The sequence below is a fragment of the Mya arenaria genome, chromosome 13 (assembly GCF_026914265.1).
Source record: "Mya arenaria isolate MELC-2E11 chromosome 13, ASM2691426v1".
NCBI lineage: Eukaryota > Metazoa > Mollusca > Bivalvia > Myida > Myidae > Mya > Mya arenaria.
The window spans coordinates 4,192,831-4,212,241 of record NC_069134.1 but is presented as its reverse complement, the minus strand read 5'-3'; the positions used below and the strand labels follow the sequence as shown (position 1 = coordinate 4,212,241).

The 19,411-nt window shown below is 34.6% G+C and overlaps 1 protein-coding gene and 1 long non-coding RNA gene across 2 annotated transcripts in view; both read right to left on the bottom strand.

Moving 5' to 3' along the window:
* The window catches only part of LOC128214126 (T-cell-specific guanine nucleotide triphosphate-binding protein 2-like), a 222,597-nt gene that overhangs the window by 138,392 nt on the left and 64,794 nt on the right, over nucleotides 1-19,411 (bottom strand). The window lies entirely within an intron of this gene.
* LOC128214129 (uncharacterized) lies at nucleotides 1,701-3,438 on the bottom strand. The gene is made up of 3 exons (XR_008257871.1): nucleotides 3,314-3,438; nucleotides 2,593-2,663; nucleotides 1,701-1,924 (listed from the first exon to the last, which is right to left on the bottom strand). It is a non-coding gene; the product is annotated as an uncharacterized LOC128214129 (long non-coding RNA).

The window sequence follows — 19,411 nt, the reverse complement described above, 5'->3', positions numbered from 1 at the left end:
TTGGGGTGGGGCGGTGACTATCCACGCAGTAAGCTCAATTGTTAGAGTACCAGTACAACGTTCATGTGGATATGCACCAGACAATTGTAACCACGGCCCCCAGGTCTGGGGAATAGTGGGGACTTTGACTTTCAGTACAGCCAACCCCGGCTAAAATCCCCACCCTGCGCGGACGATCCAATGGCAAAATCCCTGCCAAATGTCCCCACACCCCAGGGACTCTAGGTAAGGTCCATTTCCCTCTACATTTTAAGCGAAGATAAAACCACCGCATTCACCCAGCACTGCAGGGCCACCTGATAGGTAAAAACACAGCCCATTTCCCCGGGTTAACCCCAGTATTCCCCCGGACCTGGGCTGGGGGGGGGGAAGTTACAATTGACTGGTGCACTAAGTTGACAGAACTTGTCTTAAAATTGTATTTGTTCAAGGCAGATCATGCTTCACTTTACCTCCTAGGCTGTGGATAAAACCAACTCATTAGAAGTTTCCTTACACATTATATTTGTCTTAAGCTATAATTATTAGTCTCAATATCTTTGAGTAAATTGTCATTTTTTATTAAAAACAACAACACCATAAGAGTAACTGATAAGATACTCAACTGATTTATTTTTTTGTAAATAAAAGCCTTAAACAAATATTTAGCCAGGTTACTAAGCTTTTCAGCAATGTATACCAGATTTTTTCAATAATACTTAATCTATTTTGAATAATTAGCCTTTGGATCACTCTTCACCAAATGACTCTTTTATGTCCAACTCCATAAAATGCAATCAAGAATATTTACAGTTTGGATCAACATAACATGTCTCTTAATTTTATTTTTAATATTAGTCAAGTAATTACAGAGCCATCTGTATGCAATCCCATGTAAAATTAATGATAAATTAGGTTTTGCTCCCATTTTTACTTTCATTTCTGTGCCAAGCCCTTTTAAGTGCATTGAGTCTTTTGGGAGACTTCACAATATTTTTTTGTACACAATGATGATGATGACACTATGCTATGCCAAAACCTCAACACATTTTCTTCCAACAAAAATGGACAGTCATTCAGAATAACTTTTATTACATCATTTGAGAAAATAAACTCATACAATCAACGAAATAAACATGCATCTGTAAAATCACAAGTCATGTTATGTGTTCGTTAAATTTAACTTAATAAAGAAAATAAATATTGGTTGCAGTAAGCAATGCGCATCACTTCTAATAAGACTGAGAATTCTAACAGACTGAAAAATAAATCATCACAAATGGAAAAACTGTTTGCAAGTCAGCTAGTATCTTAATTTATGCCTTATCAGATTGCTATACAAGCTGGAAGCTTACAAAATCACTCTTAAGTCTGTTGCCTAAGTAGAAACAAGTATGGACATCCTTTTCCTGAGGTCAAGAGAAAGTGTCTTGGAGGTCTTGAACTCACAACCTTGAATTTGAGGCTTATCCTCTAGACCACTTTCACCTTTTCACATTTTAAAGAGCCCAGTTTACAATATGGCATTTGCAAGGATGTGCCCTTTTAACGGATTTTCTGAAGTCTTAAAAATTGAACTGAACAAAATAGTCCTCCTTTATTTGGTCTGCCGATGCCATCTGTTTCTGTTTTTGTAGTTATCTTCTCTCCATAATATAGGAAAACCACTTTAATCGTAGATAAATCCTTTACCATATTACCCTTTTAAAATATATGTTCGGATTTATTTAATAATCACGGACCAACAGATGAGTTTTATCTTCAACTTCACATCAGTATGTAAGTCATCAAATATTTGAGATGACAAGATGTTCCACTGAAAGCTTTGTTTCCATCTTGCACTCATTTTTCCAAAGTAGGCGTTGCAGTTGTGTTAGATGATTTCCAGGTATTGCAGGTCAATCCTCATACAATGGCATTTTTGATTACATTCGGATTCCAGTGCCTGAAATAGAAAACAGAAAATACAACAATAATAGGAATTATATTTTCAGATCAATTATTTTAAAAGCCTGTACAACAACAGAAAAGTATTCACAAAACATTAAGTGCAACACCAATTTAAAGCTGCATCCTCACAGTTTTACTGTTCTGACACCTTTTTTTATTTTTGTCTTTAAACGAGCCAATTGGCAATTATTGTGCAAATGTATGGAAACCAGTGATATTAGACTGCTGACATAATATCAGATCACAGTCTTTCATATACAAGTTTGAAAATTTGGTAAAAATTCCCACAACTAGTCATATAAGATCACACATAATAGAACAGATTTCAATTGTTTGGAAAATATTTTTTTGCTATTGCTTTAAGCCATATAATTAATTATATGTGTAAATTTAATTTTAATTACTCCTTTGGGCCTTTGAAGAATGACCAAGAAGAACTGTCAATCTGTGAGAGAGCAGCTTTTAGCTCTGGACTACTGGTAAATTAAAAAATATGAAATGAAATTGTTATCATGTTTTAATTCATCTACAATGTTGATATTTTAATACTGTCAATCCTTGTTGGTTAATTGTACAAACATGCAGGTACTTTTGGGGCTTAAACCAATAGGATACTTGACTGTTAAATTATTGTCCGAATTTCGAAAATAGCACATCCATTACCTCATCTGCCTTTTTTCATTAGAACAAGCCGGGAATCAGAGTCAGCTGCACCCCTGGTACCATACTCTTCTCTGAAAATGACAATAAGATTAAAATTTAAATGTCTGCATTTCATTGGCACAGTAAAAATGTCAGCATTTTTTAATGTTTCTGCATCACCACCACTGGTGGATATCATAGAATTTAGTCTTGAAAGAAATGTGTGCTGGTTTATGCGTTCAAACTCATTTTGTTAAACCAATAGAATGAAGATCTAATTTATTTAGAGAACTATGTTAGTGAACAGGGCCGAGACATTCAATTGTGCCATTACATTAAGTTGTTCAATACCAACACTCACGGACATATAAACCATACATCCTTGGTTAAAAGAATGTTAATTTTAATTATAAAAAAATAAAGTTAATGATATGAAATGTATGAGATAAATACACTGAGAAAGAAAGTCTAACCTATTATCGATCTAAGTTACATGTAAGTCAGATTCAGACTTATTTGTTACTTGAAAAAAATCAAATAGAGTATTTCTTTTCTTAATTTTTGCCACTGATCACTGGAGCTTCAAACTTGTTATTTACTATATTAGAATCTGTCAAATGAAAGAAGACTTTACCCCACCCACTAAGAATTAATGACATTTCCAATTAGTTTCTCATTAGGGCTCTTTTAAAACTATTTTTATACTTTATTAAAATACAATAAGTATAAAAATAACACTTACACACAAATAAGTGGTAAAAGTTCGCTCCTCATTCTGTCTTTGGACTAACATATCTCTTGATTGTTTGAACACCTTCTTGGTCGGCCATGATGGACTATTTTCTTACGACCCGTATTATATCCGAGGCCATATCTTGATACTAGCCGAGGAGTTCCGATTGGGAATTTAAGTCACAGCCAAAACACTCGGAGTCAGTCATCACGTGTCCGCCAAAAAAGGTTTTAAAGATAACATGAATTAGCAAATTCTTCATAAAAATCAAAGCACTGAAAGTTTCGTTATGAAAGGATGCTATATTCAACCCAATATTTTGTTTCAGGTATTCATCTTCAAAAACAAGAAAGCAAGTGCTCTTCAAAATACTGCCTTTATATCCACGGTTTAAATAAAATCCAAGTAATTCATTAAGTCTATCTGTCCAACTACCTGCTGGAAACATTTTAATTTTACGAATTTTCTTTAAAACATCACAATAAAAATCGGGATGAGCAATACTATCAGCAATGAGCGATTTAAGACTACTATTGTACTTTGATATGAGATTATAATGACTATTAACAAATTTAGAGAAAGTTTTCCTTAATTTTAAATATCGGAAACCCTGTTTTAGAAGTTTTTGCGTCATAAGTTTACTGCGAGAGCTGATTTTTTACATCTGTACATATTCTAGCAAATCGTATTAACTGTGCAATAAAATCACCATACGATGGTGAAATAGGAACATCACCATCTAAAGAAGGGTAATTAATTATTTTAAAATTAAAATCATCACGCTTATCATAAAGATTGATGCTCAATATATATTCCTTTACTTCAAGTTGCAAATCTAAATAGGATGCTTTTTAAACGGATGTATTAGATTTATTAAGTTGCAATTGTGAAGGGTATATCGAATGAATGTTATCTGTAAACACAGGATTATCTAAACTTAGAATATCATCAATATATCTAAACGTGCTATTAAACTTATCAACAAGAGCTAGATCTCCAGACTTAAATAAATTTAACATAAATTCACTTTCATAGCAGCATAAAAAGATGTCTGCAAGTAAGGGTGCATAATTGGCTTCCATTGGAATTCCAATAGTTTGCTTATATAAACATTTACCAAATTTAAGAAAATAATTATTGAGTACAAAATTTAAAACTTCAATGACATCTGTGCATGTCCAATAGATATATTTATCTGATCGATCATTAGTAAAAAAAAAAAAGCCTATTTAACATTAACTGCCATGTAAGTAGTTTTCTCCCTCGAAAACGTTTTTTCGATAAGAGGAGTCAATTTGTTCGTAACTTAAAATTGTGGAATGGGTGTATAAAGCGTTGAAAAGTCATAAGTATTAAGTTCTGAGACTTTATACCGTCTATTTTCAAAATCATTAACTAAATCTAAAGAATTATTAATAGACCAAAAGGGAATAATTCCAGAATTCTCATAAACATTACTACAGTATTTTTTCTCATGAAACTTTATAGTAATTAAGCAGGATGTACTTGTTTACTAGAGCAAGAAATAGAATTAACATTAAATCGTGATTTATACGGATTTTTATGCATCTTAGGCAACCAGTGTATTGTAGGAATGTTTTTATGATCATCATTCAAAAGAACTTGCAATTTAGCATTATAATCAATATGATTTTTAATAACACTTTCTTCATCGAGTTGGCTAGAGTTGTAAGTTCTGGAAGATTGTAACTCTCCAATTATAGTATTTACATAATATAAACGTTAAACTATGATTATATTATTAGCTGCTTTATCAGCTGGTACAAATACAAGTTTTTTTTTATGTAGGGATTTGATATCTATTATCAACTTTGGAGTTATCGAAATAGACTTTGGGGGAAGTGCCAACGGATTATTGTTGAAAAACTCTATTTTCTTATCTATTAGGTATAATATTTTATTCATCCACGGTAATAAGGCATTTGGTTCAACCCCTTCTCTTTTGCACCAGCTTTTACTCGGCTAAATAAGCAAGACTCCAAAGAGAGTGTAATAGGGTGTTTTAATCATTTGACCTACATTTCGACCTAATAGATAAACATTCTGTTTAATTTCGATGCAGCTAGATGTAAAATTAAATGGCTGCTGTTAATCATTGAATTAGTGATGACCGTCAACGAGCAACGACTTAAATCATTACGTATAGACATTCTTTAAGTTTTGATATCTGCCAACATCAATGAAAATCAGATTAATTAAAATTTGTTTTTTGAAGGTTTTTGAAAGTCATACATTTTTTTCGTCAATAGTTGTTTTTGTCCTCTCCTGTAAAACTAAACTTAGCGATGTTTTCGAGGAACAGCGAAAAAAAAATTCTCCAAATTATCAAAACTCAAAAATGCGGGATTTTTTTCTCTTCCATGTGTGTTCTAGTACGCAAGTTGAAAAACGGTTAATGTTGGGATTATTTCACACTTCTACAAAGCAAAAATCAAACGTCAGAGTAAGACATACATTCCGTGGATTCGTTCTCGTCGTGATTGTCCAGCAACGAAATTGCCTCAGTCACTTCTTTTACTGTTTCATTTGTAACAAATGAGCATAATGGTGTTGTAATTCGTACCCATAGACTATACAATAACTGACAGTGTTATTTTGTTTGATGTTGATGGGGGGGGGATGACATTCCTGAACCATTTTGGTGATGGTAGGCTTCAGTTTAATTTAAAAGGTATTTTCAGAAATCGTGTGATGGTTCAAAAGCGCAGTGTGATTCTGTGCTAAGGTGAGTTTTTACGATAATATTGCAGTGAATGTCAAGGTCAGAGGCTGGTTTGACGACAAGTATTCATGAGCAGAATTGTTAAAAAAACTAATGTAAACCCACGTGTACGTACCAAATAATAAACTGGCAATGATTTTAGGTTGATTTTGAGCGTAAAAGTCTTTACTTGCTCGTTTCGTAACCTGAACCTTTCGTACACAATTATTTGGGACGCATCATTCCACACTCGCCATTTCTTTTGCATTTCTTACCAGACATTCCCCGAGATGTTTACCTTGAACGTTTCTCACTCTCTGGTCTTTAAATACATTAAAAGATGAACTCCAATTCACTCTGTTGAATCGTTATCGTTACAAAAAAGTGAAACTATGTGTTACCAAACCAGAACATAATTAGTTATTTGAGGTTTTTAAACTGATAATTTTATTAAAGATCATATCGCAAAACCATACTGTCCACCTAAATTTTCCTGAAACAAATTAAACACTACAAGTAACCGAAATTTTAAAATCTGCGTAGAGATTTTGAGTTTTAACCTACCGCGTATAACTTTAGCTCCGATCAGGTCAATTGTTTTAGGTCAATTAAAACGCATACTGAAATGGAAAGTGTTCAGCCATATATCAAGCCGTAGTGTGACGAATTAAGCTTTCGGTATAATAAGTGTAATGTAACCGCCTTACGATTGTTTTACTATAAATTCCCATGCTGTTTTAGTCCTATACAACGCTACAGATTTTCATTTATTCAAAGGGTTAACGATTTACTTAAAAATAAATTTATGGTTTGATTTTTCTCAAGTTATTGTTTATACTTGAGGTAAACCAGATGATTGTATATCTTACATTAAAGACGGATTCTTTCAAAGAAATGATATTATTATGAGTTACAAAGTATTCAACATTTAAGACTTAGATCACATAAAATGATTCACAGTAGTTATTCAGTCTGATGCGATGAAATTTTGCTAAAACTAGGTTGCGTACATTATCGACTTTAACGTACCCCACCTATTTATAGTAATTATACAGTAATATGCGCACTTTTCTATTCCATAATTTAATTGACTTTGGAAGGCTGAAGATTAGTCCGAAATGAAACGTTTGTTATTTTTTTAGATAGATGGGACATAAGTGTCTATCGCTTATAAAGTGATTATTCTTAGTTCTCACTTTGTGCGTTTCTGGCCTCTCATGTGTGTTGGCGTTGGAAGAAATGGTGTTTTGTGCCACACTCGGTTTTCAAACGCTGCGGTGTTCTGTATTGAAGACTTTTAAGAATTAAAAAGTAACTCCGTATGAGAAAACTACGAACTTGAAGTGTACTAAATAGACCTTTGATTGTAATTGTGATTGTTCTCAAAACGTCTGTTTTATTTCAAAAATAGTATTGCTCATTTTAACAAGGTTTCTCAGATTTTGAAAAATTGACAAGAACGATAATATATTCTATGATCTGATATTTATAAATCTTGCTTACAAACTTACTTTCTTCTTTTTTCTCATGTCGTTTTACTCAAATATTGAGAGTATCCAATTTAATGTAACGAAATGCCGAGAAGCCCGTTAAATTAATTAAGGCATTATTACATTATATTTTCGGAACATTCTGAAACTAGTGTAACGTGTGCGGAGTATACAGAGCGGATGTACACCATTTTATTAAACGAATGGCAAAACTTACTAATAATGACAAAATATGGAACTAAAATAAATTTTCCTCAATGTTACTTAACCTTTTGATTGTATACAAATGATTTTGATTGGGCTTCAAATAAAAAATCACAAAACAATCATGGAAAAAGTTTTGTATAGCTAATTTTCCTTGTGGCTTCTTGCCTTTGATCGATTTATTAACAATGAATTACACAATTTTCCAAATCTACTGTGATGAAAATGATCTCTGTGAGTTAACAGATAGTTGGGCTTTCTTTGATGAAACACAGAGTAGTAACATAACAATTTAGAACACTTTAACAATTATGCACTACCAGATAGCCGAGCTTTCTTGGTAAGAACAGGAAGGTTCACTTACTCTCTTAACTACTGCTAGCACGCTAGCTCTAAGTACGCTCCGACTACGTCAAACGGGAAAGCAGATCTTCACTGAAAGAGCGTAGTAATTGCAACTTACTATGCCTCACGGGATAACTGAGCTTTCCAGCAAGAGCATATAATTGAAGGTTAAAATACCCTATCGTATCTCTCAACAAAATCCCCGTTTCAGTAAAGATAGTTAATATTTAAGATGAACAACTACAAAGTTCAAGTTGATAAATATACAAATTCTTTCGTTCGCTGGTTGGTTACTGCATCTAGAATGACAATACTCGGCGCTATATACGCCGCGAAAAGCGTTCGAGCAATGCGGTGCTTTCAGTGGTCATTTAAACTTAGCGTCGATTGGTTGAAAACCAATAACTTTTATTGGTCGCGATCAGCATTCTGATTAGTCAAAATTATACTTAAATTAATAACTATCAAAGATGATTCTGGCTTTGCGAGATTCACAATGCATTTCAATATAAATTACCTACTATGCAAAAGTCTTATTAAAAGTTAAACAAACAATATAGCGATTTATATCAAATTATAAAAGCCTTTATCAAAGTATTTCAGTCCTTAATATGTTTCTTTAATATAAAATAACAACGCTATTTATCTTTAAAAGTTCAATTATGATTGCAAAAAGGTTTAACGATTTGGCACAATAATTAAAAGAAAAATAACTTTTAGGTAACAGTCAACCTTTTTACACGGCTGTGGTAAACTTCTTCACACTAGTGCATGCCGTTGTAAACGTCACGACTAGTGCACTTTTTTTCAAAACTTACCGTAAGCCATTACTTACAATAAGGTGTAGGTTCCTAAGTGTTTCAAAGTCTAAACAATGGTTTGTATATTGTTATCCTCTGCAGAAGGAATTTATGATTTGTACCCTATGCAGTCAAATTCAACCAAACTTTATGTTTGCTGGCACATTGGTGAACTTCGTTGGATATCAAAAACACTAAGAACTGTGGTTTACTGCAAATCAAGAAGTTAATAACATATTTAATGAGTTTCACAATTAAATTAAATTATTTATTTACCAAATCAAACACAATTTGCCAAAACTGGCCAATAAAGCACTAGTTTCAAAATATATTTAATGACTTCTCACAATTTTTAATTCGAAAAAAAGAGATCGTTTCATACGTATGTTGATAAGATGACCACAGAAAGAGGACAAAAAAGCAGAAACATTGATAAGCTTGTTTTATCTCATACACATATACAACAAAATGCTTATTAAATCTTGCATAGTTTTAACACATTGCTACAAATATATAATGCACATAACACTGGACCATTTGATGTAAGTATGACTTAGTTCAAATTATTATGAGATGTAGACTTCTTGTGCGGTTAAGAACAAAAATTAAACTCTAAACTATGTACGGGTCAATAAGATAAAGGAAAGTTTTAGCAAATCAATTATCTGGGAACATGAACGAATGAACGACTTAGTCCGACAGACGAACTTTTTCTTCAGCGTCCTTGAAACAAAAACTGTAAACATGTTTCATATTTACACAAAACAATAAATTCATATGACATACCTGATGACAAGATGACAAGGTCCGAATAATATTTCAACAATATGATTACTAATTGCTATATTGGCAAACATTTCGTAACTTGTACCTGAAATTCTACAAAATATTTTGAATACATTCGAATATTCGAGTCACAAAACTGCTTTAACAAATGCATACATCTCATAACAGATATTAACAAATCAAATTAAATACATTCAAAGGAAAAAGATAAGAAACTTTATAAACATTTAATCAACTTTTCAGAAATACACAACCGGTAATGGCACAACATCCTATCACAAACAGAAAATATAAATAAATATTCGGTAAATTTTATTTTGAATGGAAAAGTTTTGCTCTCAGTCATGCATACCAAATTGACAAAACAGTATTCGATATCAAAACAAGACAATATATTTTAAACGCCAAAAGTGTTCAGAAAATTATTTATTATTTGCCTGCAAGGGGTAAGGTTTGATCTGACTTCGTGCTTTTCCAACCAAAACCTATAACTCATGAAGACCATCGATTTGATAAAAAGAGATGGTGTTCAGACGGTTGAAATCCTAACGGTTGACTTTTATTCGGTGTAAGAAAGTATTCATTTTATTTACCGCAAATGGTAAAAGTAACCTATTCAGTATGCAATAAAAACAGAAGGGACAAACTCGGCAACCATGACAACAATCAATAAAATACACTTCTTACAATAAAAACATTCACAAACATAACAAATGTCATTTACTCATCTAAATTAAGAATTTGTAAAACATAATTCACAAAAATATGTTTTTAAGCAGAGTATAAAGCAGAAGTTCGACTGGTTACAGAAAACAACGTTTGGCTCTCCTGTTCAGACTCCAAAAATCGGATCACTCTAAAACCATGGTCATGAGCATCTGTAGGTCATGTGTTTTTTGAACACGCGTCAAAGAATGATTTCAGAAAAAAGCGTTTTTCTTCTAGTAAGCTTTGGCCTTGAACATGTATCCAAAAAGTGGCAGTGCATGTCATATGCTTTGCTCAACTGCTCTAAACACCGTATAATACTCGGTAAACCTATTCTCGAAATCTACATATCTAAATGATAGCATTGACAACTTGACCAATTTGAAGACTTGAACCAAATCTAAATTGGGTCCTGACTGTGAAAGATTAAATCTGCCCTAGCAATAAGTCTGTTTCTGCCAGATACTTGTTTGTGTGTGGATTTGCAACGACTGCCGCCACTGCCGCGGTTTTAGAAAACCATGCTTATTTAACTTCATTTCTGACACCATACAGTGACATGATCATTGCTTGCCTTTTAAGAGTGGAAACCTGTGGTATTAGTTTCGAGAACACCATAAGCTGAAGAGCCATTGTTGTCAATCAGATATATATTTGAGTCGTGACTTTTGGGTTGAGCGAAGATCATCGTCTTATGATTTTTTTTGCGGGAAACAACTTATCGAACTTTTTATCGTTCAAAAAATAAGTTAAAATTTGGCTTCAACCTAAGAATTTGTTTTGCGAGAGACAACTTATCGAACATTTGTCGTTCAAAAAATAAGTTAAAATTTGGGTTCATCCTTAGAATTTATTTTGCGAGAAAAATGTCACTCTCCCTTCAACTGCAAAGACGACAGTAGCAAAACAAATTAAACCCGTCTTAAATTGACATCCTGCAGGTAGATCTCCTGTATATAGTTTAACATTTTCAATATCACAATAAAACATTCACAAACCTATTTAAACTTCATGTTTACAACACAAATATCATTTACAGAAATAGATAAAAATAAATTGTAAGAAATCAATTCACACAAAACTATTCAAGCTAAAAGTATATTTACATTCGACAGATTAAAAAAAAATGACGTTTGGCTTTCCTGTCTACCCTCTCAAGTTCGTATCGTTTCCCTCTAAAGTAATGGCCAGTTGTCACGCGTTTCTTCTGCACACAAATCAAGGAATGTTTTCAGAAAGACAGCGCATTTCCTGTGGTAAGCTCGGGCCTTAATAATGTTTCCAATGAGTGGTATTGAATGCAATATGCTTGATTCTAACTCTTTAAAATCTTTGTAATACAGGGCAGGGCTATCCTTGTCTAATACGTGTTTGAATGATACCATTTTCAACTTGAACAACATCTCTTCAATATCAATGCCAAGACGGTTGGCGATGACTTGAAGCGAGTCCAAAACAATTCCTAGTTGGAAACGATAAATTCTGCATTCTTCTAGCAGCACGTCTATTTCCGACGGACACCATTTGTCAACATTTATATCATAGACTGCCGCCACTGCCGCTATTTTAGAAACAGAGTTTATTCTACGTTTCAAAATAGCGAGCTTCTTTTGAACAACTTCGTTTGTGATACCAGACAGAGACATGAGCATTGCTTCTCTTTTAATAGAGGACACTTTTTCGATCAATTGTAAGACAACTGAACCAAAATCGAAAGCTGTTGAGTCATTGTTGTCTACCAGATATATATTTGCGTTCGATATCATGCATTTCTGCAGATTTTCTTTTATATTGCGTCTGACTTTCTCTAGCAATTCCTGCCGACCTTCGGAGGTCTGAGGTTTGCGGCGTGACCTTTGAGCGGAGCGGACATCATCGTCGATCTTTGTTCGTATAAAAAACAAGTTATATTTTGGCTTTAACCTACGAATTTCGTTTGCTAGCCAAACGTCATTTTCCGTAAATCGCGAAAACGACAGGAGCAAAACAAAGTCAAACCTATTTAAATTGACTTTCCGCAGGTAGTTCTCCTTTGTGAAGGTTGACGTTCCTACTCCAGGCAAATCCCAAACCTGAATATTTGGATTGTCAGGGTGTGGGTAAGCTGTGGGTTTCATAGTCGTTTCAACCGCGTCAACTGCAGCTGCCCCAGGATCGTCAGCCATTAACCCTCTGATAGAGTTGATAAACGACGATTTGCCGGAGCCTGATTGACCTGTTACAGCAATGTTGATTTCGATTTTTTCCACCCATTGATTGTTTCTTCTAATTGTTCACGAAGAGCCGTGTACCCCGATTCCGTCAGTATGCGTTGGTATTCCTCTACTTCATATTCTTTTATCTGTTATAATTCCACTAGATTCAATTATCATAGTTAAATTAAATATTTTGTACAAAACGAGTATGTATCATTCAATGATGGTACGCCAAACACGAACTACTGATTTGATTATGTACCTTCTACATTATAAGGGCAGTATTAAAACTCTGTTTCATAAGAAATAATAACGTTCATTACTATAATACTTAAACGTATATAACTATATACATAGTAACAAAAAGGCAGGTTTTTGGAGACGATTTTGCGACATTTAGCTCGGCATTTAGTCTTCTCACTGTCGCGTAACGCCAACGCTCACTTAACTTTCGTGATAGTTCGTTCAGTAACCAACCAACAACTGTTCAAGTGTTCTAAGTCTTTATTGTTCCACGTTCTTTCTAAGTATAATAATCAGTATATAATAAAGTATCATACGGGCCATATGTCCAGTCCACGCCCAAAACCTAATCTAACTAAAATGAGTAACATGCGTTCATATATACTGCTGATCTCGTCCAGTTTGTGACAGGTATGCATATCTAATATCTTATTATAGACGAAGGGATGTATTCTATAGTCATGAACTGTCACGCTAATTGGTCTAATAGCCAGCGGCTATCACGAACTGTCAGCATCTAAGTGTATCTACATTTGATCCCCATGATGGAGTATTTACTTTTTGATACAAATATGGAGTATTTACTTTTTGATACAAATAAATTTTGAATTCTATTATTGATTTTTGGTAATTACTTTAAAGTGTTTCATACGTAACTTTTATGTTACGTAACACTTTAAAGTTGATACGTAACGACGGTTACGTGACATTCGTCCGATTTTTCTTAAAAGAAATATTTCATCATGGGAATTATTTCATCTTACTTAATATATTTTAATTTAATTTCGTTTCGATATCTGAAACCAGAGAAAAAAATTAATGTTTCGTTTTGCCACCAATAACCCTTGCGTTATACCTTTTATCCCCATAATTTTTTCCAATATTTTTTTATCAATTTAACAAGCGCCAATTTAAATCTAACAAGCGTTGACGTCAATTTAAATCTAACAAGCGTTGAAGTTCAACGCGTTTCCGCCCTCATCTTATTTTTAGGAAGTGTATGAACAATGAAGAAAACAAAAATACATGCAAATAAATTATACCCGAAACCAAATATGAAGAATAATCAATAGAAACAAACACAATACACTAAAACCGAAATAATAATAATAAATGAAGTCAACACTTTCGAAAAGTCACTGAAATTGTCCCTTGTCGACACTGTTGACGTCTATGGTAATGTTCGTGGATGGTGACCGTGGGCGGTCACTCGAGCATCCGGAGCACGTCCATGTAAGCGGCAATACCGGAAGGATGGGCGAAGCTGCTGGTCCTTGAGGCGGCAGCTCTAGATGCGCTGTGGCACGTGTCCAAACGCTTTGGAACACGGCCCGTTTATTGGTGAGGGCTCTCACCGATCTACGAGAGACTGTGGAATCGGAGCAGCAAACGCAGACATGGAGTTGGCGTTGGGCTGCTACAGGGTGAATTTTCTCATGTACTTCAGTGAATAAGTCCATAAATAGATAAATGATTCTTATGTACAAGTTCATTAATGATGTCCATCACTATTTCTGCATCGGAGTTGTCGATCTCGTTATTGACAGTTCAAAAGCAGAAGGTCCCGGTGGCTGTCAACAATATTAATTGTGGCCCTCAGGGTTTAATTCCATCCGATCCAAGCAAGGATAAAGTCGTTGGATGGCTTCGGACATCGGGTGCGCAGCCGACGTTGATTGGTTGCAGATACCCGGTTTTTCAGGCCTCGCCTCTGATTGGGCGAGAGTAGATTCCTCACTGGCCTTGTAGACCACCTGACTGTATTGTGGGTGGGGTTTGGGACGCGATCGGTCAGGAATACATTTCAGAAAGGCAGAAGGATATTTACAAAGAATGAGAACGGTCACACTGACAAGCAGAACACCAGCTGCTATGATTGTAATTATTTTCCATAGTGGCCACCCAGAGGATACGTCAAGGACAGAATTGGGTAAGTAAATTAATTTATTCATTAAAGCTCTTAAGGGAAGTTCGTGTATCTGTTTCAATTCATCAGGCATTTCAATTTTTGAGACGTTAGTAAGAATCTTATGGAGAGGTTCCCAGATTTGAAGTGATGTGAAATTGGGAAGTACTTGATAATGTTCATAATTATTTAATAGCAGTCTTGAACTATTTGTAAACCATGACCCCAGTGTAAAATGTTCATTATACGCTTTGCAGTTCATTTGCAACGATAGCAAACTTAAAGGAGCTTCTACTGTCTTTTTGCTATGAGTTTGAATGGAGTTTTGGCATATGATTACAAATGTTAAGTCCGTTTTGGAAGCGATCATCCAAATACCATCATATAGATATTCCGCGGCTGGTAGGCGTTTATTTGGTCTTGTTATGGTAGAGCATTGACTTTTGACTTTATTGTTTGTTTCATAAATAAGGCTGTAATACAGAACTGGGATAAACTCATTTGATAAAGCGCCGAGCGAACTTCGCAGAAGGGACTAATGTTTTGTACACAAGATTGTAATTCAAATTCAGTTAGGATGGAGAATTGAGTGCGTTCTTTATTAGTAATCATACGCGTAGAATTTATTAATCTCTGATCAACTTGATCAAGAAAGTTGCAAACACCTTAGTGTCAAATATCAGTGCTAATTGCCAGCGTGACTTAGTAATTGAAATATCTTTTTTTATAAGTTTTTGAAACATGACATTATCGTATATCTCTAAAGTGTCACTCATGCCAATCGCGTACCAGAGTACAAGGTAATTAAGGTAATTCATCCTTGTTTTTGAAAATAGATGATTAATATAATTGATAACCATCAATCATTAATAATCGAAGTGTAGGTATTTACAGTATTTACAAACAATTACAGTATTTTCACACAATTACAGTATTTTCGCACCATTACAGTATTTTCACACGATTACTGTATTTACACACAATGCACTTATATAGTGTGAAGTCTTCTACATATGTCAACATTCTTAAAGCAACTCGTAGTCGCAAGGTGTAGGTGTCTGATGTTTAGCACATCGTATTCATAAGAAAGGTATTGTGATTACAGCATAACGGACAAACATTTTAACATTGTTTTTATCGCGTTCTTTTGATGCCTCGAATCCTTCTTATGTTTTTTGACGTTAAGTTGGGGAGCTGAAACAGCCTCAATATTCATTGCTTCATCGTCGCTAGACTCAGGGGTTATCAGATTATCAGAATCAATATGATTTGTATCTGCGGGTGGGTTATTTAGATTGATGCCGCTCATAAGAGATTCAGAATCAGAACTGCTTAGAGTATCATTGGTCACCTCTGTTGGCATCTCTGTGACTTAAGATTTATTTCGTAGAATCTTTTGGAGTTCTGCGAGGGGTATTTCATTTTCACTATCAGAATCGGTGCCAAGTTCTTGCTTAACTCTTTTTGTTATAGGAGGTAAATTAACTTGATGGGGTTCTGAATCAATGGGCTCAGAATCATTTGAATCAGAACTTGATAAATCACTTGGTGGGACAACATAGTTTGCTCTTCGTATAGGTCGTTTATTAGTTGTTTTGGGAATTGGCCATTCGTCAATTTTTGCATGTCGTATTTGTTCAGCGTGCACTTTAACAATAGAGTTATCAAGTTGGTTTTTTATTAGGTAGGTTAGTGGTGATTTCTGTTCGATTATCCGATAATACGGTTTCCATTTAGCATCCAATTTATTATGTCTTTGAAAGTTCTTATAATAGACAGGGTCATTTAAATTAAAGCGTATGTCTTTGGCATTCCTATTTGCATACTCTGCTCGTTTTCGTTTAGATTTTTTAAGCTGTCTGCGGACTTCTACAAATGCTTTATGTTGCGCATTAAGCATAATTTGATAGTACTGTTCGCCATGGTATTTCATTCTGGGCTTAAGTAGATTATCGATTGGAAGGACCGGGTCTCGATTAAAAAGAAGGAAATAGGGTGAATGTTTAGAACTCTCTGATGTTGAAAATCGCATTGCGGCCAGGGTCATGTTAAGATGTACATCCCATTGTCGGACATTACCCTCTACTAGTTTTGATAAAATGTTATTAGTTGCATGAGATCTTTCATTTTGATCATTTGCCTGAGGGTGGTAGGTGGAAGTTTTTACATGATCTATGTTAAATTCTTTCAGAACGGCCTGGAAAGCACCGCTAGTTACTTCGCTACCATTGTCGGAGATTAAACGAAGGGGAGTTGAGTATCTACAACAGATTTCTTCTACCAGTAAGTGTATTAAGGTATCTGAACTTTTGTCAGGTGCTGGAAAAGCCTCTACGAAGCCTGAATACATATCTAAGAAGCAAATTATGTAACAATTCCGACTTAGCGTTTGGGGTAGAGGCCCCTGGACATCCACAGACACTACTGAGAATGGGTATGGTGCCATGTTCAGACGGTCTTGCATGGGAGCTTTTATTTTGGTTAAATTCCGACTTTGACAGGTAACGCATTTTTCAACATATGCGTGTAATTCTTTAAACAGTCCAGGCCAAAAGTATTTTTGTTTAATGGTTGCAAATAACCTTTGGCTACCCGGGTGCCCGTTATTATCATGATATTGCGTAATGACTAAAGGTGTTAAATGGCTGGGAATTACTAATCTCAAATTTGGCTCCTCATCGGCGTTTGATAAGTAATACAGAATGCGGTCTATTTCAATATATTTATTCTGCTCCGTTTTGCTAGGCTGACCATGTCGCAGTTTCATTTTTAATTGTAAAATATTGGCATCAAGATCTTGTTCATTAGCCATTGACATACTTTCAAATTGTTTCACTGGTTCTACGAAAGAATCTTGTTCCTCATATTCTTTATCAACAACCTGTTTTTTATTTAGATAATGGGAATTAATGGCGTTGACTTGCTTAATATTCTCTGGAATATAATTTTCGGAAATTTGAAAGGTGTTATCACTGATATCCGGTTCGTAATCAGTGGGTGGGTCAATTTGGATAGTATCGGACGATGGGGGGCGACTCAAGAAATCTGCTATGATATTAGTTTTTCCGGGTATATATTCGATTTTACAATTATAACCAGCTATGCCTAACGCCCAAAGTTGAATTTTCTTGTTTTGCATGGGAGACTCTAAAAGATATTTTAAGGGTTTATGATCGGTCCTAATAACAAACTCAGCATTGTGTAAATAATGGTCTAATTTTTGTAATGCGTAATGTATGGCAAATGCTTCCTTTTCCACGGTACTCCACCGCGTTTGTGTATCGGACAATTTATGTGAAAGCAGATAAATTGGTTTTTCATTAGCATAATCCCCAATCTCATTTTCTTCACATTTTTGTGTGAGGCATGCTCCGATATTTTTATCTGAAGCGTCTGTATATAAAATGTAAGGCTTGTTTATGTCCGGATAAGATAAGTAGGGAATTTTCGTCAGATTGTCTTTAAGTAGTTGAAAACTTCGTTCACAGTCTGGTGACCAAAAGAATTTGACTGTTTTCCTAGTTAAGTTAATCAATGGCTCAACCATTTCGGAATACTTTGGACAAAATCGGCGGTAAAAGCCGGCAGCTCCCAAGACTGACCTAACATCTCTTACACATTTAGGAGTTGGAATTTGTCTAATTGCTTCTACTTTCTTAGGGTCTGGTCTGATTCCTAAGTTATCAATAACAAAACCTAAGTACTGCGTTTCTTCTTGCATGAATTGACATTGTTTTAGTTTTAATTTGAGTTTATGTTGTTCAAGTTGTTGGAATACTTTTTGGAGATGTACCAAATGTTCTTCCTTTGTTTTTGAAAATATTAAGATATCGTCTAAATACGCAATGGCAAAAATTTCACAGCCTTCTAATACTTGGTTAAGTAATTCTTGGAATCGTCCAGGAGTTCCACAGAGTCCGAAAGGGCAAGTATTAAACTCATAAAGACCTCGGAATCCGGTCGTAAAAGCAGTCTTTTCTTTATCTTGTTCTGCAAGTTTCATTTGAAAATACTCTGATTTAAGATCAAGCGAACTAAACCATGAACTTTTACCTAAAATAGCCAATATGTCATCTATGAGAGATAAAGGATAAGATGTGGGTTTTGTAATTTTGTTTAATTGTCTGAAATCTACGCAAAATCGTTTAGTGCCATCTTTTTTATCTACTATTACAATGGGAAAACTCCAAGGACTATGTGACTTCCTAATTACCTTTGCCTCAAGCATTTCGTCAATTGCCTTGTCAATAATTTTCCTATTATTCAAAGGTGTGCGGTATGGTCGTAATTTAATTGGGGGGTGATCTCCTGTCTCGATTGTCATGGTAACGGTGTCAGTTTGAGTAAGATCGGAGTCGTTTTTAGCGAAACGTTTTCGATTTTGCATTATAATTGGTAAGATCGTTTCAGCATGATCTTTGGGTACTCGTAAGTCTGTCAAAATTTCATCATCAGTCATTGGATTACCTTTAACCGAAGTATTTTGAACAGAAGCAATCTCTTGAGCCTCTAATTTTTCAATTTTGCCTATAGCACTGCCTTTCCTTAACTTAATTGTTTTATGAGTGTTATTTATAATTGCAATTGGAAATGTACGTTTGCTTTGAAATTTAACCACGGAATTAACAATTACAAGGCCTGGTTCAGAATCTAAAAATGAATTGTTTATGTTTTTAATCTCATAACATTTTTTTGTATCTATATTGGG